This window comes from Vulpes vulpes, chromosome 2, assembly GCF_048418805.1.
Source record: "Vulpes vulpes isolate BD-2025 chromosome 2, VulVul3, whole genome shotgun sequence".
NCBI classification, from domain to species: Eukaryota; Metazoa; Chordata; class Mammalia; order Carnivora; family Canidae; genus Vulpes; species Vulpes vulpes.
Window position 1 is genome coordinate 144,834,064 of NC_132781.1, and position 24,007 is coordinate 144,858,070.

Sequence of the window (24,007 nt, forward strand, 5' to 3'; positions counted from 1 at the left end):
GCTCTTGCTACCATCTTTCCTCTTGTCCAGGAAATAGCTTCCTTGGCCATGAAAGCCCAGAAACTCAGCCAAGTTCCAACACCAAAACAATCCTCTGCATTTTACCATTTATTTTTATTTTTTTAGATTTTATTTATTCACTTGAGAGAACATGAACAGAGGGAGAGGTAGAAGCAGACTCCCTGCTGTGCAAGGAGCCCAGCGCAGGACTCAAGCTCAGGACCCTGAGATCATGACCCAATCTGAATAACTATTTCTTTTTAATACATCACTGCAGGGCAGTCTGTGGGAGAGGATGAAGACCCTAGATAAGGTGGTCTTGCCTAAGCAGGTGCTCACTCACAACTACTTTTGTCAACTGTCATTGAAATTGCATTTCTAAAGACAAAGGTTCTTACTATCCATCAAAATCTCACTCTAGAATATTGCTAGAACCTTCTATTACTTGAAATGCAGTCCAGACATTATCCTTGAAAAAGTTACTTGGTATGATTGTTAATTTATCACCTTGATTGCCCATGGGGTGCTCAGATTGAACATTATTCCTAGGTATGTTTGTGAGGATAGCTATAGGTGAAACTAGCATTTCAAATGGGTGGACTCAGGAAAGTGGATTGCCCTCCCTCATGTGGGTGGGTCTTATCCTATCAGTTGAGGACCCAAATGGAAGCAAAGGTAGAGGAAGGAGGAATTTGTCCCTTTTTTCTTGCCTTGCTGATGGAGCTGGGCCATTTCATCTCATCTTCTCATTTTTACACCATTGGCATCCCTGGTTTTCAGGACTTGAGACTCAGACTCAATTTTATCACCAATTTGACTGGGTCTCCAGCTTGTAGATAGCAGACTGTGGTACTTCTCAGTCTCCATAGCTGCATGAGCCAATTCCTCATAATAAGTATCCATACAAATCTCTACAAATGGGTATATATTATGTATACAATAAATCCAAATAAGTCATACATATGAAAATGAGAAGTGGGGGTGCTGCTGTAATACCTAAAAATGTGGAAGTGGAGAAGTATCTTTGGAACTGGGTAATGGGTAGAGAAATGGAGTTTGAAAGTTCATGCTTGAAAAAGCCTACATGCCATGAATAGACATTCATTCATTCATTCATTGATAAGATTTTATTTTTTAAAAGATGTATTTATTTATTTTAGATAGCATGCAAGAGCAGGAGGAAGGGCAGAGGGAGAGGGAGAGAAGCAGACTCCCCACTGACCAGGGAGCCCGACATGGGGCTGGATCTCAGGGTTCTGAGATCATGACCTGAACCAAAATCAAGAGTCTGCACTTTAACCAACTGAGCCACCCAGGCACCCCAAGATTTTAAGTAATCTCTACTCCCAATATGGGGTTCAAGAGTTGTACGCTCTACCAACGGAGCCAGTCAGGAGCCCCACTAATAGATCTTTAAAAGTAATTCTGGTTGGGATTCCTGGGTGGCTCAGGGCATGATGCCAAGATCCGGGATCAAGTCTCACATCAGGCTCCCTGCAAGGAGGCTGCTTCTCCCTCTGCCTGTCTCTGCCTCTCTATCTCTGTGTCTCTCATGAATAAATAATTAAATCTTAAAAAAAAAAAAAAAAAAGTAATTCTGGCAAAGGGCACCTGGGTGGATGGATAAGCTTCCAACTCTTGATCTCAGCTCAGGTCTTGATCTCAGGGTCCTGAGTTCAAGCCCCATGGTGGGCTCATGCTGGGTGTGGAGTTTGCTTTAAAAAAAAAAAAGTAATTCTGATTAGAGGTTAGAAAGAAAAGATGAGAACTGTAGAGAAAGCCTCAGTCTGCTTAGAGATCCCTAAGTGGTCATGAACAGTATATTGGTAGAAATATGGACAGTAAGGCCATTCTGAGGAGGTCTCAGATAGAAATGAGAAACATGTTACTGGAAACTGGACAAAAGGCAGTCCTGGTTATAATGTGGCAGAGAAGTGGCTGCATTGTGTTCGTTGTCTTCTAGTGTTTTATGGAAAGCAGAAATTGCAGACAATGAAACTGGGTATTTAACTGAAGTGATTTCTTTAAAAAAAAAAAAAAAAAAAAAAGGGTTGAAGGTGTGGCTTGACTCCACCTGGCTGCTTATAGTAAAATTTGAGAAGAAAGAAATGACTTAAAGACAGAATTGTTAAGCAAAGAGGAAGTAGAATTTAATGATTTGGAAAATGTTCAGCCTATGCATATAGCAAAAAATGAGAACATTACGGACATGGCCAAGCAGCCATTTGAGTTATTGGGTAATGAGTGTGGGTGTGAGCCACAGATTAATCAGCCACCCCAGGAGGATAACTGCCAGGAGTAGGAGATGGGAAAGAACGAAAGAAGGAAGGCTGTCAGACCTCAGGGGTTTCACGGGATGAGCCCATAGAACTAGTTAGCTGAGGTCACCACTATTCTTCAAGGGAAGAATGACCCCAAAGGCAATTCGGAGGCCATCAGGGCTTTCTCCCTGGTTTCAAAGTCTTTAATACTTGAATACATACATACAATCCAACAAAACAAAATAGCTCTGTGACTTCATATTTTAATGATTTCCAGAGTAAAATCACTTCTTGAGTGCTCAGGTGCTTAGTTGATGCTCTGCCCTCTATGTCCAAACACCTAGTTTATGATTCATTTCCATCTGACTCCCCTCCAGTATGTTTTGTGGCAAGCAAATTCAACAAGAGAATTGCTACAAACAGCAGTAAATATGTTTGGAACGTGTACATCATGCTTTGCCTCAAAAGAAAGCAGAAAGGCAAATTTTATTTCTGGATGTGTTGTAAGCCAAGCCACAGGGGACTTTTCTAAGGTAAAATGCACAACTACGGGTGCCAAGTTTTCCCTTATTGTGTATCTAGCCCAAAAGGCATTTCATTCAAGAAAAACTTGAGTAATTTAAGTTACAGAGTTACCCTAAAGTCTTTAGACAATCTGATAGGCTTGTCAGCCAAAATAGTGAGGGGCAACTTCCGTATTTGTTTGGTGGAAGTGCAAAAAAGCCAACTAAAAATTTGCAGACTCAGGACAAATGGACAGAACCCATTATACAGCAAGGAAAAGCAAGTCAGAGAGCAGAGCACAGACCTCGGGAAGCCACATACCATGTGCCACACATGGAAGCTGCTGAGGTTACTACTTAGGAAAAAATACTATGACACCCTGCTAGTGGAACAGTTTCAAATCTGCAGCCCCAATCTGCTTTGAAACTAGTCTACATAACAAATTTAAGACATAGATACTGAAAGTCATTTCTCCTAGGGCTGGAGAGAATATTTGAGACTCGGTTATTCACTGTCAGTAATCGCAAGGGACTGTGACCACAGCAACATGAGATTTTTGACCTTGTTCAAAGTTCTAAAACTGGACCTGAAAACACACAACCATAATGAATGTTCAATGATTAATCAGGATCTGTGAACTGATGGTTGAAAAACAGTGAGTTATAAGATACCACTTCTATCTCGCTCTTTAGATCGTAATTAGGGGTGTGTATGTGTGTGCATATAAAGCATTACAATCTCACAGGTGACACTAAGGCTGTATCAGCTTGACTGTTCAATCTGGTCAAGCCACGCATCTTGCCAACGTGGCTACAAGGTCGTGATTTTGACTCCTAGGAAGATCAACAGCTGTACTCACCCTCTTGGCTGAAATAACACCCTTCCCGGGAAACACCTGGATACTTAACCAGTTGGTGTCTTTGCCATTCATTATACATTCCATCCTTCATTCCACTGTAACTCTAGGGTACAAAGATGATTAAGTCAGGGGAGTTGGTCACAGTCCAGTTGTCCACGGGTGTGTTCATGTGTTTTCTAGTTAATAGATGTCATCTTTTTCCAATCGGCTGACACACAAGCACCTGGAGGACAGGCTTGAGGGATATAACTCAAATGGGGCACCTGGGAGGCCCTGGAGCAGAGTGTCCTGGTGGCACATCTTTGGACTCCCAAGTGGTAAGAAGGAAGAAAGAAGAATGATCCAGGAGAATCTAGTTCAGCAGATTTCAAAGACCAAAGAGTACACGCCCCTCCTGCCCCTACTTGTAATATGCTGTGGACACATGTAGTAACCACCCCTGTTCTAAAGTTGTTCAAACCCATTTTGTTGGGATCAGGCAGTTGAGAAAATTTGACTGCAGTGGAAGATTATGTTCATCTATGATACTATATGACCTATGGCTCATTCCCCAAAAATCACTGTGAATTAAATATCTTGCTATGAAGTATGAGAAACCCCAAAATAACATTCTTATTTGTATTTTTCATAGCCATTCCAACTCATAAAATATGCAAAAAGCAAGTAAAAGTGGAAAGTGCATAAGAAAGTTTCTTTTTAAAAGAAAAAAAAAGATTTTATTTATTTATTCATGATAGAGAGAGAGAGAGGCAGAGGGAGAAGCAGGCTCCATGCCCGGAGCCTGACGTAGGACTCGATCCCGGGACTCCAGGATCATGCCCTGGGCGAAAGGCAGGCACTGAACTGCTGAGCCACCCAGGGATCCCCCATAAGAAAGTCTCTTGAGGGGAGCCTGGGTGGCTCAGTCAGTTAAGCAGCCAACTCTTGATTTTGGCTCAAATCATGGTCTCAGGGTCGTGAGATTGAGCCCTGCCTCAGGCTCCTGTGCTGGGCATGGAGCCTGATTAAGATTTCCTCTCTCTGTCTGCCTCTGGACCCCCATCCCCGAAAAAAAGAAAAAGAAAGAAAGAAAGTTTCTTGAAATGTCCCTGTGGTTGGACCAGCTTTTATGTAGTACCTACCACATAACGGGCTTCCAGGGATGGAGAGGAAGAATAAAATAAATTCATTGTTCACACACACAGTTGGAAAAAAATCAACTTCATGCATCCCTTTGAATTACAATACACAAAAATCTGTGTTTCTCAGATTGATAAACATTAAACAGTATGTTACCCAGTACTGGTGAAGATATAGAAGAAACGAGTCTTGTTCACTGCCTGCAGGACAAAGTGGAGAAAAGGCTTTGGAGGATTATTTGGGTCCTAGCTATCAAATTCAAAATGCATATAGCATTAGTCACCTCTAGCTGTAGTAACAGAAAACCACAGACCAGGTGGCTTCAACAACAGAAATGTATTTTCTCACTGCTCTGGAGGCTAGAAGTCCAAGATCAAGGTGCCATCGAGGCTGGTTTCTGGTGAGACCTCTCTCCCTGGCTTGAAGGTGGCATCTTCTCCCTGTGTGCTTTACATGTGCACATGCTGACAGAGACAGAAGTCAGGCATCTCTTCCCCTTCTTATAGGAACAGCGTCATATTGGATTAGAGCTCTACCCTATGATCTCACTTAACCTTAGCTACCTTCTGAAAGGCCCCGTCTCCAAATAGGGTAGACAAGGAGGTTAGAGCTTCAACATATGAATGGAAGGGGGGGCACAAATGTGGTCCACAGCGCCCAGCAAAGCTACTTTTAGAAATGTATTTTATTTTATTTTATTTTATTTTATTTATTATTATTTTTTAAGATTTTATTTATTTATTCATGATAGTCACACAGAGAGAGACAGAGAGGCAGAGACACAGGCAGAGGGAGAAGCAGGCTCCCCCAGTGAGCAGGGAGCCCGTCGTGGGATTTGATCCCGGGTCTCCAGGATCGCGCCCCGGGCCAAAGGCAGGCGCCAAACCGCTGCGCCACCCAGGGATCCCTAGAAATGTATTTTAGGGGCACCTGAGTGGCTTAGACGGTTGAACACTTGCCTTCGGCTCAGGTCACAATCCCAGGGTCCTGGGATGGAGTCCGACATCGGGCTCCCTGCTCACTGGGGGAGCCTGCTTCTCCCTCTCCCTCTGCTGCTCCCCCTGCTTTCTCTCTCAAATAAATAAAATCTTTTAAAAAATAAATTTATTTTATATATTTTCATATGCACATATAGATCTTTGAATAAGAATATTTAAAGTTGCTTTGTCTGCAGTAGCCAATATAAGCATCCATCAAAAGGAGTCTAGTTAAACAAACTAAGGTACACTCAGTCAATAAAATACTACTACCTGCCTGTTAAAATGAACAAACCAGCACTAAACATGTTGACATAGAGAAATCACTAAAATGTATCATTAATTGGAAAAAGCAAGGTGAAGAGCAGTGTGTAGAATATGATCCAATTTCTATTAAAAAAAAAAAGCTTAAGTACCAATATTTTCTTTAAGGACTTGTAAGAAACCATTGACAGTTATTACCTCAGAGGAGTGGACTTGGAGCATGGGAGGAAGCACTTGTTCCTTCTAACCTTCTGTACTGTGTGCACTTTGCCCACCCTCTCTGTTCTGTGGAGGTATGTTACTTTTGTTAAAAAAAGAAATTGAGATAAATTTCACAGAGTAAAATCTTCACCATTTTAATTACTGAAAAGTGGTATTTAGTATGGTCACAATGTTATGCAACCATCACCTGTAGCAAGTTGCAAACGTTTTCATCACCCCAGGTGGGCAGGAAGTCCTCTTTCCCCCCTCCCCAGCCCTTGGCAGCCATTAATCTGCTGTTTCTATGGATTTACCTATTGCGATGTTTCTTATACATAGAATCATATAACAAGTGGCCTTTGTTTCTGGCATCTTTTACTTAGAATAATGTTTTCTTTCCTTTTTTTTTTTTTTTTAAGATTTACTTATATGCACAAAAGAGAGAGAGAGAGCATGAGCAGGGGGAAGGGCAGGAGAGGGAGAGAGAGAATCTCAAGCAGCCTCCCCATCAATCGCAGAGCCCGACACAGGGCTGATCCCCACGACTCCAAGATCACAATCCCAAGATCAAGACCCCAAATTCATGATCTGAGCTGAAATCTGAGTCAGATGCTCAGCTGACTGAGCCACCCAGGTGCCCCTCTTTTCAAAAAAAAAATTTAAAGTACTTTCCACAGGGCAGCCCCGGTGGCTCAGCAGTCTAAGCACCACCTTCAGCCCAGGGCATGATCCTGGAGACCCGGGATGGAGTCCCACGTCGGGCTCCCTGCATGGAGCCTGCTTCTCCCTCTGCCTGTGTCTCTGCCTCTGTGTGTGTGTGTGTGTGTGTGTGTGTGTGTGTGTGTGTGTCTCCCATGAATAAATAAATAAAAATCTTTAAAAAATAATAATAAAGTAGTTTCCATGACCAACATGGTGATCAAACTCATGATCCTGAGATCAAGAGTCTCATGCTAGGGGATCCCTGGGTGGCTCAGCGGTTTAGTGCCTGCCTTTGGCCTGGGGTGCGGTCCTGGAGTCCCGGGATCGAGTCCCGGGATCGAGTCCCACGTCGGGCTCCCGGCATGGAACCTGCTTCCCCCTCCGCCTGTGTCTCTACCTCTCTCTCTCTCTATTATAAATAAATAAATCTTAAAAAAAAAAAAAAAAGAGTCTCATGCTCTACCGAGCCAGCTAGACACTCCTAGGATCATGCTTTTGAGGTTCATCCATGTGGGATATGTATCCCTTTTTATGACTATATGAATATACCACACTTAGTATTTTCATTCATCCATTAATGAACATTTGAGCTGTTTCCTTTTGACTATTGTGAATAATGCTGCTATGAACATTTGTGTGCATGTTTTTTTTTTAAGATTTTATTTATTTATTCATAGAGACAGAGAGAGAGAGGCAGAGACACAGGCAGAGGGAGAAGCAGGCATCATACAGAGAGCCTGATGTGGGACTCGATCCAGGATCCCCAGGATCACACCCCGGGCTGCAGGCGGTGCTAAACCGCTGCACCACCGGCGCTGCCCTGTGTGCATGTTTTTATTTGAATACTGGTTTTCAGTTCTTTTGGGTACATACCTGGGAGTGGAACTGTTGGCCCATCAGGTAATTCTATGTGTAATGTTTTGAGAATGAATATTGGTTTTTCTTGTGCTTAAATGTTTAATTTCATGCCAGAAATGAAACTGTATAGGACAGGATTTGAAAGATCTTTTAGTAGAATCTCTAGAACAAATAGACATTGACAACGGACATTATCTGAATTAAATTAGTAACTTGGATTTAACAATATATTTTGACTTAGGGCCTGTTAGATATCTTGTATAAAGTGGACACTATAATGTTCTTGCTATTGAAAACAGCGTATCTCAAAAGCATGTAAGTATTCTTTTGATAACACTAATATCTTAAAATATAATGCAACAGGTAGTAGTTATTCTAATTTAAGAGATATTGTTTGTTCATTCAAAAAATAACTATCGGCCACTTCATGCCCATTAGGATTGTTGTTATAAAGAATATAGAAAATAACAAATGTTGTCAAAGATGTAAAGAAATTGCAACTTTTGTGCACTGTTGGTGGGAAGGTAATATGGTACAACTGCTATGGAAAACAGTATGGTGGTTCTCAAGAAATTAAAAATAGAACTACCATATGATCCTGCAATTCCATTTCTGGGTATCTAAAGAATTGCAATCAGAGATTTGATTATATATATATATATATATATATATATATATATATGCACACACGTGTTCGTAGCACCATTATTTACAGCCAAGAGGTATAAATAACCCAAGTGTCCATCAACAGATGAATGGATAAATAAAATGTGGTGTCTGTCTTTCTAGATAGATAGATAGATATAGCTATATGGAAAAATATTCATTATACACCCACACACAATGGAATAATATTCAGCCTTAAAAAGGAAGGAAACTGGGGCAGCCCTGGTGGCCCAGCGGTTTAGCGCTGCCTTCAGTCCAGGGTGTGATCCTGGAGACCCAGGATTGAGTCCCATGTCAGGCTGCCTGCATGGAGCCTCCTTCTCCCTCTGCCTATGTCTCTACCTCTCTGTCTCTGTGTCTCTCATGAATAAATAAAATCTTAAAAAAAAAAAAAGAAGGAAACTCTGGGGTGCCTGGGGGGATCAGTTAGTTAAGCACCTGACTCTTGATTTTGGCTCAGGTTGTGATCTTGGGATCATGAGATCAAGCTCAACCCAGGCTGCATGCTCAATGGGGAGTCTGCTTTGGATTCTCTCCCTTTCCCTCTGCTCCTCCCCACTGTGTGCTCTCTCTCTCTCTCTCCTTCTCTCAAATAAGTAAATACATCTCTAAAAAAAAGGAAGTAAACTCTGATACATGCTAAGACATGTTAAATGAGATGTTAAATGAAATAAGCTTGTCATAAAGCAATATTATATGATTCCACTTATAGGAGGTCCCTGGAGTAGTTAAATTCATAGAGAGAGCAGAATGGTAGTTGCCAGGGGCAGGGGGAGTGAGGAGAAGGGAAGAGGAAGCTAATGTTTAATGGGGACAGAGTTTCAGTTGGGGAAAATGAAAAAAAAGTCCTTGATATGGATGGTGGGGATGGTTACACAACAATAATTTCCTTGATGCCACCAAACCATACACTTTAAAAAGGTTAAAATCACACAAATTTATGTGATGTATATTTTACCACAGAGAAAGGAACATACACAAACACCCAAAAGTAAATAAAAGTAATTATTGGAAGAAAAATAACTGCTGAGCCGCTACTAAAGGCACTGAGGGTATAGCAGTGAATGAAACATACAAAACAGTCCCTGCCTTTCTAGAGCTTACTATCTAGTAGGGAAGGTGATGACAAAAACTCAATACACGGGGGCACCTGGGTGTCTCAGTTGAGTGATGAACTCTTAATTTTGCCGCCGGTCATGATCTCAGTGTGGTGAGATGGAGCCCCAAGTCCAGCACTGTGCTCAGTGGGGAGCCTGCTTCTCCTTCCTCCTCCTCCCTGTCCTCTCTGCTCTTTCCCACCACTTGTTCCCTCTCTAATAAATAAATAAAATCTGTCAAAAAAAATCAATATGCACACAGACTTAGATCCACATCCATATGTACCTTTATAAAATCATAGTTTCTTTTTAAGGTACAGATGTGCATTTTTTTCTGTAACTTTCTTTTCACTCCACGACCTTAGACATCTCTCAGTGTTAGTCCATGTGACTACTTGCCTCCTTTTTAAACTCTGTACAGATGTGCACACTGAGACTACACGGTAGTGGGCAACTGGCCAGCTCAGTCAGTGAAGTGTCTACTTGGCTCAGGTCATGATCCCAGGGTCCTGGGATCAAGTCCCACGCATCAGGTTCCCTGCTCAGCGGGAGTCAGCTTCCCCCTCTCCTGCTCCTTCACAATCACTCTCTCTCTCGCAGATGCATGTGCAAAACTGGATAAATAAATCTTAAAAAGAAAGAAAGAAAGAAAGAAACAAGACTACACTGTAGTGACTTAGCCATACCACTGTGAGAGGGACATTTAGCTAGTTGGCAATCTTTTACCAGTATAAACACTGCTCTGAGGAAGATCTTCAGAGAAGCTCATGTCATTCTACCTCTTTTAATAACAACTCTATTGTTACTTTTTAAAATTAACCCCCAGACCTACCCAAGCAATCATCAAGGTGATTCCCCTTTTCAGAGGCACAAATGCAGGCAGTGTGGATAAGCAAGTTCTTGTAGTTTTTATACCTGTTGTCTCTCCTAAATGAAAACATTGTTTTCCAAACTGGGCTGTATTGCTCTAATTTTCCAGTATCTCATTTCATCTCATGCCTGTTAGGTAAAGCTTAGCAATTGCCTTATTGGGCTGCACTTTCACACGTAGTACAGCAAGAATTTCCATCCACACGCTAATAGATGAGATCTTGAAACAGCCTTGAAGTTAGATGTTTGGACCTCAGAACCCAAACCCAGGCATCTGTGGGTTTAGAGTTTTAGAGTGAAAGATTTCCATCTTGAATTTGCTTTTCATATAACTGGCAGTGAAATGACATGGCAAATGTGGGGGTGCCATCATATTTTTCCACGAGAATTTTTTAACATGTTGCTTTCCCATTTCAAATAACCATATTGTTCTGATCCTAAGTAGACCAAAATATAATTTAATCTAGCATCAAATTAATTTCTCTAAGAGATATAAACTGACTTAAGCAATTTTTGATATCTGCAGAAGGAAATGGAAATGAGAATTCTCTTCTATCCTAAGGCGAGAAATTTAAGATAATCACCTTGCACATTGACAAACATTATTCCACGAGTATGGCTAATGCACAAAGCAATGACACGCCCAGAATATAAATTTATGAATTTACAAACTTTTACACACATACACAATTCCCCCCACACACACACAACGCAACTTTAATATTTCTTGTGTTGCTTTGGGTTTTCCTGAAAGCAAACACTGAGCCAAGGTGTCAAGTGCCAGCATTTTATGTGGCAGGTGATCCCAGGAGACACAAGTTGGGAGAGGAGAAATCAGATAGACAAGAGAGGGCAGCAATGAAGGTTTGTTTTCAAGCAAGGTCTAAGACTTAATCCTGCTGGAGAACTCTGGGACCTCCGAGTCTCCCCACAGAGTGGGCAAGAGTCTTGGGTATTTACACACTTCTTGCCAGTCATTGATGGAGGGATTCTGGTGGGGGAGGGGAGGAGTTTCCTCCATTCCTTATACTTCTGAGCTGTCATGTTGGGGCCAAGGGGGACCCTGGAGCCAAAGAAAGTCAGCAAGCAAGGAAATTTGGGGACTGGTAGTTGGAAGTCTGGCTGATATGCACCAAAGTGGTAAGCATGAAGGTAGATGTGTGCAAGGCAGCATTGCCACATCTTTCTTCCTGAAACTTCTAAGTAAAATTAATGGCCTCTTCTTTTTCTTCCATAATTTAGTTGGCTGTCCATATCATTATACATATGACAGACACTCAGATTCTCTTTCATTCTCTGCAGAGACTCCGCAAGCCCCCTCCCCGCCACCTCCCACAGATTGGGAGGAACAGAGACTCCCTCACCTCTCATCTCCAGCAGGAAAGAGCATGGTGACCACCATGTAACATGCAGCTTCCAGATGCTCAGTTCTTTCTAAAGCCCTCTTTAAAATTCTAGAACACAGGAGGTTTCTCAGGTTTCTAGGTGTCATTTTTCTTTTCAAATGTTAAGAGAAGAAATGTGGGCCAATTTATGGAATTAAAAATACTATGTTCTAAATGTATATGTCAAATGGTGTTAAGTACTAAAGAAGAAAAATACAGCAGAGAAAGGCAGTATATTTTTTCTTTTTACCGTTTGGTGATTCAAACTCTAGGATCTTGTGCACAGTCACACAAATACTAAAATATTCGGCATTGTCTGTAGCAGCAAGAGACTAGAAACAATCTAGACATCCATCAATGTAAGATGCAGCTGTATAGCATTTAACATGTGTTGGTCACCGTTCTGTTTCACAAATATTAACCCACTTAACCCTCAACAACAAACCTGTTCAGTGGCATGGTCTTTATTTATCATTCCCTTTTTCGGATACGAAAACTGAGGCACAGAAATTAAGTCATTTGTCCATGTTTACACAGTGAGGATAGGGTAGAGTCAGGATTCAAATCCACACTATCTAGCTCCAGAGTCTAATCTCTTGAGCTGGATGCAGGGCTGCCTCCCTCTCTATGGAAAAACTAATTAAATCATGGTTCCAACCCTTCAATAGAATTCTGTGGAGCTGCTGAAAAGAATTGGGGCAGTTGTGTACACATTGATGTGGAAAGATCCCTAAGATACTAACAACATCAAGGAGTAAGCTACCATTTGCATCCCAAATGGGAGAAGAACACATACATGTGCTTTGTTATGCAAAGAGCATTTCTAGAAGGACACATGCAAAACCAATAGGGGTACTTTCTGGAGAGAAAACGGAAGACACAAAATCTTTTCATGGACGTTTTCTGGGATTTTTTAATTGTTTATCATATACATGTAATACCTGTTTTATAATATATAAGTTAAATATAACTTTAAAAGATTGAAAGGATCTATAACTTCTTTTATTTTTTTTAAAGATTTTATTTATTCATTCATGAGAGACACAGAGAGAGAGAGAGAGGCAGAGACACAGGTGGAGGGAGAAGCAGGCTCCATGCAGGAAGCCTGATGTGGGACTCGATCCTAGGTCTCCAGGATCAGACCCTGGGCGGAAGGCGGCGCTAAACCACTGAGCCACTCAGGGATCCCCTAACTTCTTCTTTTTTTTTTTTTTTTATATATTTATTTATTCATTCAGAGAGAGAGAGAGAGAGAGAGGGGCAGAGAGAGAAGCGGGCTCCATGCAGGGAGCCCGACGTGGGACTCGATCCCGGGTCTCCAGGATCACACCCTGGGCTGCAGGCGGCACTAAACCGCTGCGCCACCGGGGCTGCCCCCCTAACTTCTTTTATTTTTATTATTTTTATTTTTTTTAATTTTTTATTTATCTATGATAGTCACACAGAGAGAGAGAGAGAGAGGCAGAGACACAGGCAGAGGGAGAAGCAGGCTCCATGCACCGGGAGCCCGACGTGGGACCCGATCCTGGGTCTCCAGGATGGCGCCCTGGGCCAAAGGCAGGCGCCAAACTGCTGCGCCACCCAGGGATCCCCCCCTAACTTCTTTTAATAGAGCAATGAAAAATGTCCTGTTTTGAATTTTTCAAACTTATTTAAATTTATAATTCAAGGTGAAAGACCAAAAGCCCAGTCGGTTAAGTGCTCAACTCTTGATTTTGGCTCAGATCCTGATCGTAGGGTTGTGAGGTCGAGCCCTGTGTTGGGCTCCAGGCTCAGCCTGGAGTCTGCTTAAGGTTCTCTCTCTCTAAAATAAATAAAATCTTAAAAAAAGAAGACTGTGCTGATTTTAGACATTTTCTGACTTTGTTAGTAATCTTTAAACTAAAAAAGGAAAAAAGGCAGTCAACTATTTCAAACAGCTTTGTGAAATCATTTTGGCTCCATGGCCTATACCTGTTCCACCGTCTGCAATTTAAAATCTGATGGCCCTAAAAATGATCCACTCTTCCTATTAATAGCGTATATTTTAAAAAATCTTCATTTCTTCCTATTTTACTCGAATAACTTTGTCTTTTATGTTAAATAAACTCAAGAAATTGGTCCTTACAAATGAGAGTAGCAAAGTGTTTTTCCTGATTTCATAGTAAATGGAAGTAATTAAAGAAGCTCCTTTATTCAAAAGGAATTTTTTCTTTTCATGGACAGGCATACATTGCTGAAAATGTTAAAATTTTAGGGCAGCTGTGTTCTCAAAATTAGGATTCCTATATAAGATTAGGGAGGATAAAAATATATTTAAACAAATATTGGAAACCACTTGCTTATAATTTCTCACTCTGCATAGAAAAAGGATAACTCGGGCATCCCTGTGTGGCGCAGCGGTTTGGCGCCTGCCTTTGGCCCAGGGTGCGATCCTGGAGACCGGGGATCGAATCCCACGTCGGGCTCCCGGTGCATGGAGCCTGCTTCTCCCTCTGCCTATGTCTCTGCCTCTCTCTCTCTCTCTCTGTGACTATCATAAATAAAAAAATAAAAAAAAAAGAAAGAAAAAGGATAACTCAAGTTAATTCTGTTCATTAAAATAAGAAAATACTCAATTAAGTGGGCCAAATAGTTTCAATTAAAGATATAAATTTCTCAAATAAAAATAAATAAATAAATAAAATTAAATTAAATTAATTTCTCAAATAGAGCAAAATTCAAGACTCTACTACAGTATAAAGACATAACACTTTTTTGGTTAGGTAGTAAAACTAAGGTGAACTTTTAACTGGAAAAGGGGAGAAGATAAAAAGCGTATGACTCAAGATTGGAAACTCTCAGTGCTTCTTACCAAGGGAAGTAGTAAACGGGCTTCAAGGTATAGGAGGGAAAAAACCAACATGCTTAAAAAGGAAAGTAAAATCTCTTAGGGAAATGCTTCCTCAACTCAAACTACAGGTATGTTCATCTAACTTGGGCCTGAGCTTCCCATCTCAAGAAACAGACCATTATTTGATCATTTCCAGAAACTGGAAACTCAGTGCCCTCCTGGGGCTTTCTTTCTCTCTGTCCTCCACATCCAGTGCATCACCAATTCATTCATTCATTCGCTGAAAGTCAACGAGCAATTGTGACTCCATCCCTAAGCTGCTGTCTCTTTCTGTTCTTGACAAGTTTCCCCAGAAGCTTCCCCTCCCTGTCCCACACACTGTCCAGCCCCCTTCAATCTGACTTGGAAACTGGAATCACTTCATAGAGTGATTGCTAACATCATCAGTGACATCTACATCCCTAAACCAGTGGACCTTAATACATGTTCCACATGATTGGCCCCGTCCACCTTCTGAACGCATTTCCTACCTTTTTACTTTTCTGGATTTTCTCCTACCTCTCAGGTCATTTCTTCTGTTTCCCTTCAGGTTCATCCTCCAGCCAGGTGACCAAAAATGAGATTTCTCCAAGGCATAGTCTCAGTCTTCCTTCTATTCTCTTTTTACTTCTTTCTAGACTAGCAGTCCTCAAAGTGTGTTCCACAGATCCTTTGGGGGTTCCCACAAGGTCAAAACTATTTTTGCAACAATACTAAAATGTGACTTGCCTTTTTTGCTGTGTTGGCACATTGGCCTGTGGGCACAAAAGCATTGGCTCATAAAACTGCTGGTGGTTAGTATGAATCAAGGCATTGGCACCAAACTGTACCAATACTCATTGTATTCTTCCCTATTGTGCACTTACAGGAAAAAAAGCTGCACTTAGGATTGTGATTGATGGAGGTGCCTGGGTGGCTCAGTTGGTGAAGCATCTGCCTTTGGGTCAGATCATGAAGCCAGGGTCCTCGGATTGAGCCCTGTGTCAGGCTCCCTGCTCAGTGGGGAGCCTACTTCTCCCTCTCCTGATTCCCCCCACCCTGCCGCTCATGCTCTCTCTCTCAAATAAATAAAATGTTAAAAAGAGAATGTGCTTGATGTTGTATGTTAAGTATACTGAATTTTTTTTTTAATGTGCTTGATGAATTAGTAAAAAATATTTAATTTTATTAAACCTTGACTCTTGAATATGTCTCTTTCCATACAGGTATCAGTTATTCTAGCACATTTTACTAAAAAAGATTATTTTTTTATTGAATCAATTTGGCATCTGAGTGGAAAAGCAATTGGCCATGTAATTATAGGTCTATTTCTGGACTTTCAATTTTGTTCTTTTTTTTTTTTTAAAGATTTTATTTATTTATTCATGAGAGACAGAGACAGAGAAAGAGGCAGAGACACAGGCAGAGGGAGAAGCAGGCTCCATGCAGGGAGCCTGTTGTGGGACTCAGTCCTGAGTCTCCAGGATCACGCCCTGGGCCAAAGGCAGGCACTAAACCACTGAGCCACCCAGGGATCCCCTAATTTTGTTCTTTTGATCTCTGTGTCTTACTTTAATCCCTGTACTTAAAATCAGGTTGTGTAAGTTCTCCAAATTTGTTCACCTTTTAAAAAGTTGTTTTGGATATTCTAAATCCTTTGTATTTCCAGATAAATTTTAGAGTCAGCTTGAATCCTCAAGAGAGCCACCCAACTTTCACAAAACTGTGATGTAAGAAATAAATTTTTATTGTGTTAAGCCACTTGGTGATTGAGATTGTTAAAGCGTCTAACAGTAAGTACTCTGATACAGAGATCTGCTATGAGGGCTTCTAGGACAGGTATTCAGCTCTTAAAGACATAAGAGGAGGGGTGCCTGGGTGGCTCAATCAGTTAAGCGTCTACCTTTGACTCCTGATCTTAGGGTCCTGGGATCAAGGCCCATTGGGACTCCCTGCTCAGCGGGAAGTCTGCTTCTTCCTCTCCCTCTGCTACCCCCCCCCCCCCCAACTTGTGCTACCAAATAATAAAATATTTTAAAAAGACAAAGAGAGACATAATGAGGAGAAAGTCCCCTTTCTGGCTCTGGACTAGTGTCTACAACCACAAAAGGGAACTAGCCTACGTGTGGAAGAAGGCAGAACTAAAACTGGAAAGAGACTGGATATTTGATGATGTCAATGAGCTGCTGAATCAACCAGCCCTCTCATTGGATTTTATGTGAGACAGTAAGTTCACTACAATTTTAGACAGTGGATCCATGTTTTCTGTTGTTTGCACTAAAAACCATCGTATCTGATACATAACAAATCAAAAACTCATCAGTTTTCCCCTAGCCTGCTCCTCTTTTGGTGTTTCCTATTTTGGTAAATGGTAATACCATCCAACAAGTTATGTAAGCCAGAAACCTGACTCAACCTTGACGCTTGCCTCCATCTTACTGTTTTCCCCATGTGTCTAATCCATCACCACCTGCTGTTTTATCTCTCTACTTCATCAACACCACACTGATCAAAACCAACACCATCTATCTCCCAAACCACCCCAGTAACCTCCTGGCTGGTCCACCTGCTTCTCCTCTGGCTCACCTCTAATCTTTTCTTCACACCATAGCCAGAGCAGAAGTTTCCAAAATTTTAGCCTGATCATATCACCCTCTTTGTTAAAAAATACTTGAGGGACTTCATTTTCCCATTACTTGTAGGATAAAGATGGAACATCTTAAAAAACCCTGGCAGTCTGAACCCCATCCTGCCTCACTAGTCACACCTTGCAATGAACACCCACCACATGGGAGCTTCTACTGACCCCTCATCTTTGTCTCACTCTCTCAGGCCCCACCCAGGATCTTTGTAGATGCTGTTCCCTCTCGCTGGAAACTATTTTCCTTGCTTCTTCTCCTAGTTAACTACTTCTATCACTTCTCCAGGAAGTCTTTCCTGGTCTCCAGTGTGGCCTCAGCTTTAGGTACCCTCTCTTTGTAGTACTTGTCACTTGCAATCTTACATAGATTATATCTGTCTCCTACTAGCCCACAAGCTCTGTAAGACAAGGACTATATTTGCTTACCTTGGCATCCTCTATAGCTAGCAGAATGCCTGGCACATGGGAGCTTCAATAAATCCAATGAAGAATGAAGTGCTATATGAAGAAAGAGTAAATATATGGTACAAGACACTCTGAGTGTCTAGAACACTGATTCCTTATCTAAATGGTTAGAGAAAGTTTCCCTACGGAATTACTGATTCTATTTTTTTAAGATTTTATTTTTAAGTGGGGATCAAACTCACAACCCCAAGATCAAGAGTCACATGCTCTACTGACTGAGTCAGCCACATACTGTACTGAGTTTTAAAGGATGACTAGGGGGCTGCCCCGGTGGTGCAGCGGTTTAGTGCTGCCTGCAGCCCGGGGGGTGATCCTGGAGACCTGGGATTAAGTCCCACATCAGGCTTGTTGCATGTTCTCCCTCTGCCTGTGTCTCTGCCTCTCTCTCTCTCTCTGTATCTCTATGAATAAATAAATAAAATCTTTTAAAAAATAAATAAATAAATAAAGGATGACTAGGAAAAAAAAAAAAAAAAAGGATGACCAGGGGGTTAACTAAATGAAGAAAAGAAGCCTGGCAGTGGGTATGCATATGCATGTCACACAAAGGAGCATGGCACACTCAAGCAACTGAATAAAGAGCAGAATGGCTGATGCTGAGTGAGGCAGCGAGCAGAGCAGGAGACCAGAGGGCCAAGCAGAACCAGACTATGCAAGGAGTTATGGGTTGGATAACCACATAATTCAGTGTCTACACTGGAGCATCTGCTTTTTCATCCTTTTAAATATCAGTTTCCTAAGTTTCCATTTTCATAGAATTTCAAACAATGAGAAGTTGCAAGAATAGTTCAGAGAAGCCCCATGTACCTTTTCACAACTTACTATCTTTCTTTTGCCCTATTTGCTTTATTATTCCTTCTAATTTTTTTTTTTCTTGAATCATTGGAGAGTAAATCAGAGACATCCTGTCACTTTACAAAGATATTCTCTTCCATAGTGATTGAATCAGGGAATCAAACATTGAAAAATTACTGTTTTCTACTCGTTTTTGCAAATTCCACCTGGTCAGTTGTCTGTTTTATCCATTATAGCAGTTTCTATCCTGGTCCCACACCCATTCCTGAATCTCACATTGTCTCATCAATTCATTTTGATATTCATCCAGGGCCATTTTGGCAGTCAAATAGAATGCTATTGATAATTATGCTGGGCTAACAGGCACAAATCCAGACTATCAGGCAAACCTGGCCCTCGGGTCATGCTACTTACAGGATATGGTGAGGATTCTAAACCTTTTTTCTTGTGGGTAACGGGAACCATTGAAGTGATTGAGCATAAAAGCCAGGAAGAAACTTGAGTAAGTTCGTTTCGTGTTTTAAGAAGACTACCTTCGGGGGATCCCTGGGTGGCGCAGCCTGCCTTTGGCCCAGGGCGTGATCCTGGAGACCCGGGATCGAATCCCACGTCGGGCTCCCAGTGCATGGAGCCTGCTTCTCCCTCTGCCTGTGTCTCTGCCTCTCTCTCTCTCTCTCTGTGATTATCATAAATAAATAAAAATTTTAAAAAAATCTATCTTATATATAAAAAAAAGACTACCTTTGCTCTATTGTGAAGAAGAAAATAAAATAGGAGCAATATTTGCGTAATAAATGTTGAGTGAATAAGGAAATTTGTTAAGAAACAAATGCATCTAAAATTGCTCAGAATACTGTTTTAAAGTCTGAAGAGTAACCAGTGCAAACATGGGCAGCCCAGGTGGCTCAGGGGTTTAGCACTGCCTTCGGCCCAGGGCATGATCCTGGAGACCAGGGATCAAGTGCCACATCAGGCTCCCTGCATGGATCCTGCTTCTCCATATGCCTGTGTCTCTGCCTCTCTCTGTGTCGCTAATGAATAAAATATTTAAAACAAAAAACAAAAAAACCCCAATGCAATACAAAATTGCAATTCTCAACCTGATGTCCATGCATGAATCAAAAAAACCCATAAACATTCTGAACTCTGCTGATGCAGAATGCAGGTATGTGCATGTGGCGGTTTCAAAAGATGTCCACTGGGGTGCCTGGTGGTTCAGTCAGTAGATAATGAGACTCTGGATCTTGAGGTTCTAAGTTTGAGCCCTCACATCATATAGAGATTACTTTAAAACAAAATGTAAACATATGTGTGTGTGTGTACCAGTTATTTGATAACCCTCGCTTCAAGAAGTGGAACTGAATTTTCCTCCCCGAGTATGCACTGGATTCAGTGACTTGCAACAAATTAAATGTGGCAGAAGTGATGGTGTGTCACTTCTGAAACTAGCTTTCTCCTCTCTCTCTCAGATACTGATTCTGGGGGCAGCCAGGTGCTATGTCATGATGACATTCACAGTGAGGAACGGAGGCCTCTTGCCAACAGCCATGTGAGCGAGCCACCTTGGAAGAAATCTTCCAGCCCCGGTCAAGACTTCAGTTGACTGGAAGTGTGGCCAACATCTTTCCTGCAACCTTGTAAGACTCTGAAGAAGAACCACTCAGCTAAGCTGCTCTTAAATTAAGAGATAATAAATTTTTTTATTTTAAGCTACCAATTTTGGGATAATTTGTTACACAAAAGATAATTAATGGGGTACATTTGGATGAGGAGTCTATGATTTTCATTAGATTCTCAGTAAAATTGATGATCTGAAAAAGGGTAAAAATTACTACTCCAAAACAGGTACTAGGTTTTTAAAAATCTTTGGTCTATAGTTTCTACTGGTTAATTTTTATACAAGTTTGGGATTAGGTTCAACAAATGAGAAAATTCAATTCTCCAAACCACTGGAAGACTCAAAAGATTGTTTAAAAATGCTGTTGTAGGGGGACTCCTGGGTAGCTCAGCCCTGCCTTTAGCCCAGGGCGTGATCCTGGAGTCCTGGGGTTGAGTCCCAAATTGGGCTCCTTGCATGGAGCCTGCTTCTCCCTCTGCCTATGTCTCTGCTTCTCTCAGTGTGTCTCATAAATAAATAAATAAAATCTTAAAAAAAAAAAAAAAAAAAGCTGTTGTAGGGGTGCCTGGGTGGCTCAGTCAGTTAAGCATCTGACTCTTGGTTTCAGCTCAGGTCAAGTCTGGGTCCCGAGATTGAGGCCCACAACAGGCTCTGCGCTCAGTGGGGGAGTCTGCTGGAGATTCTCTCCCCATTTCCCTTTGCCCCTCCCCCCACTTGTGTGCGGGCATGGGCACATGCTCTCTCCTTAATAAATAAATCTTTTTTTTTTTAAAGATTTTATTTATTTATTCATAGACACAGAGAGAGAGAGAGAGGCAGAGACACAGGCAGAGGGAGAGGGAGAAGCAGGCTCCATGCAGGGAGCCCGATGTGGGACTCGATCCCCGGTCTCCAGGATCACACCCCAGGCTGCAGGCGGCGCCAAACCGCTGTGCCACCAGGGCTGCCCCAGATAAATAAATCTTAAAAAAAAAAAAAGGGCAGAGAAAAGCAAACTTTACCCAACCTATCAAACCAAGATCCAACAGTATATCTAGTAGAAATGAAGTACTTTTTCATTTTCTAAGGAAAGTCTATCATTAGACCTAAGCATAATTCTGACATGATAATATATCTATAAATTATTGCTAAAGAAAAAGCCCAAGTTACAGAACACAATGTTCCCATACAGAAACAGTATATTCTTTTTTTTTTTTTTTTTTGCATTTATTTATGATAGTCACACACACAGAGAGAGAGAGAGAGAGAGAGAGAGAGAGGGGCAGAGACACAGGCAGAGGGAGAAGCAGGCTCCATGCACCGGGAGCCTGATGTGGGACTCGATCCCGGGTCTCCAGGATCGCGCCCGGGGCCAAAGGCAGGCGCTAAACCGCTGCGCCACCCAGGGATCCCTGGAAACAGTATATTCTTATACATATAAGTGGATATGTCCAGAAAAAGTTCTAAAAGGATACAATATTAATCAGGGATCTTTCAGCTATAAGCAGCAAAAACTCATCATGGCTGTCAAAAAATAGTTTATGAGGCACCTGGGTGGCTCAGTGGTTGAGCATCTGCCTTTGGCTCAGGTCGTGATCCTGGGGTCCTGGGATTGAGTCCTGCATCAGGCTCCTCGCAGGAAGCCTGCTTCTCCCTCTGGCCAAGTCTCTGCCTTTTCTGTGTCTCTCATGAATAAATAAAAAAAATTTTTTTAAAGTTTATTATAAAGTTCTAGAGTAGGTGACAAAATTGATGACAGGGAAGGAGGATCAGGTTCTCCAAGTGGACAGGAAATACAGGCACAGGGCACCAGGGACCCAGTACAGCCACAGGAATGGTCTAATAAGAAGCTGTCCCAGAGGGGGGATCCCTGGGTGGCTCAGCGGTTTAGCGCCTGCCTTTGGCCCAGGGCACGATCCTGGAGTCCCGAGATCGAGTCCTGTGTCGGGCTCCCAGGGTGGAGCCCGCTTCTCCTTCTGCCTGTCTCTGCCTTTCTCTCTCTCTACATCTATCATGAATGAATAAATAAATAAATCTTAAAAAAAAAAATAGATTAAAAAAAGCTGTCCCAGAAAAGAAGTCACCATTTGGCCACAGGCCTCTTGTTGCCACCATGAATATGTCAACTAACCCTTGACATGTATTGGTGCCACAACACTCTAAGTCCTATGGCAGAATCATCCAAAAGACCAAGAATTTCTTTTTAACAGACAATCTATTGGTATCATGGTCTATTTAGAAGACTACTTAAATCTGAGCAATATTAAGACAGAGACAGTGACAGACGTTCTTTTAAAGGGGACAGAATGCATGCAGTAGGTAGATACTAGAAATCCATATTTTATAAAAATAAAATGGCAGAGAAAGGGAGCCTTCTGCTAAAAGTGGATGTTTAAAATACTACAGAGCAATTTTACTATTGTTGCTGAAAATAAAGAATTTTTGGATGTTGCAAAGTGAGTCCTAAAACTGTTCATGTCCTACAATATTGGTTAAATTCAATCAGATACTGATTCATGCAACTTCAAAAAGGCAGGAAACAAGCCTACAACAGAACTGAGTAAACAGGGCACGCCTGGGTAGCTCAGTGGCTGAGCGTCTGCCTTTGGCTCAGGGCATGATCCTGGGGTCCTGGATCGAGTCCCACATAGGGTCCCCTGCATGGAACCTGTGTGTCTCTGCCTCTCTCTCTGAATAAACAAAATCTATTGAAAAAAAAAAAAAAAGAGAGTATTAAAGAAAAAAAAAAAAATAACCGGATAAACAGGACCACTGAAGAGATAAGAATCCTTCCCTATCTTGACAACTCAAAAGGTATTTCTTTGAAAGGTTAAATAAAAGCAAAAGATAAAATTGCAAATAAATGTAATTAAATGACTATTTCAAAATAAATTCTATTTTAAAATAAAATGAGCTTCCATCTTAAAGCATCCCCCCCCAACGTTAAGAAAATGAAAAGTGAAGCAGTGATTTTCATTTCCTTGGGCAAATATGCCATGGTAGTTGAATACTTAAGAAATATCTCCTAAAACAAAGGATCTCACATGAGTTCATACTTCAACACTTAATATAGTACATATTCCTAATGGATTATTCTGGATGATTTACAAAAAAATACACTTTTAAAACAGATTTTCTCCTACAGTCATATACAAAAAAAAGTTTCTATTATACTGTGCTATGAATAATATTCGTATGATCTACTGAGCTATTATGTAAACAGAGCCATAAAGTATATTTAATCTTTTCCTATCTTTGTTGTTTGAAGAGCAAAATTAAATGTAGCAATACAAGCCAAACTATCAATGCCTCAGAGTCTAAAATTTCTGGATGGTACATTTTCTTCTTTTATTTTTAGGGAGGTAGGCAGGGGGAGGGGCGGAGAGAGAGGAAGAGTGAGACTCAAGCAGGCTTCCTGCCCATCCCAGAGCCCAATGCAGGGCCTGATCCCACAGCCCTGAGATCATGATCTGAGTTGAAATCAAGAGTCAGACACTTAAGCCACTGAGCCACCCCGGTGCCCCTGGAGGGCACATTTTCAATGTAAGAACTCACCTTCTACTATTCTATAGGACAATTCTGAATTCAACAACTGCTTTAGAGGCTGCTTAATAAAACAGAAACACACTAGTATCTATTCATTCAACAAATATTTATCAAAAACCAACTAGGTATTAGTCTCTGTGCTAGAACTGGAAATTTTACTCTCCTTGAAAACAATTATATTTTCTAAAAATCTCAAGCAGGCAGAACTCTGAAGCTTTTCTTCATTGGAAGACTCTTTCTTTCAAAACCATAAGATACCACTTCACACCTAGTGAGAATCACCACTATCAAAAAGACAAGAGATAACAAATTTGGCGAAGATGTAGAGAAAAGAAAACCCTTCAGCACCGTTGGTGAGAATGTAAGTTGG

General features: G+C 41.4%; 1 protein-coding gene across 2 annotated transcripts in view; it reads right to left on the bottom strand.

The window, feature by feature from the left end:
- Positions 1–24,007, bottom strand: part of HEATR3 (HEAT repeat containing 3) — a 69,685-nt gene that overhangs the window by 3,438 nt on the left and 42,240 nt on the right. The window contains exon 15 of one of the 2 annotated variants that reach the window (XR_012000067.1): positions 1,612–1,715. The exons of the other annotated variant lie outside the window; for it this stretch is intronic. The gene's annotated coding sequence lies outside the window, so the exon portion shown is untranslated. The remainder of the gene's footprint in view (positions 1–1,611; positions 1,716–24,007) is intronic. 2 annotated transcript variants of the gene reach the window in all.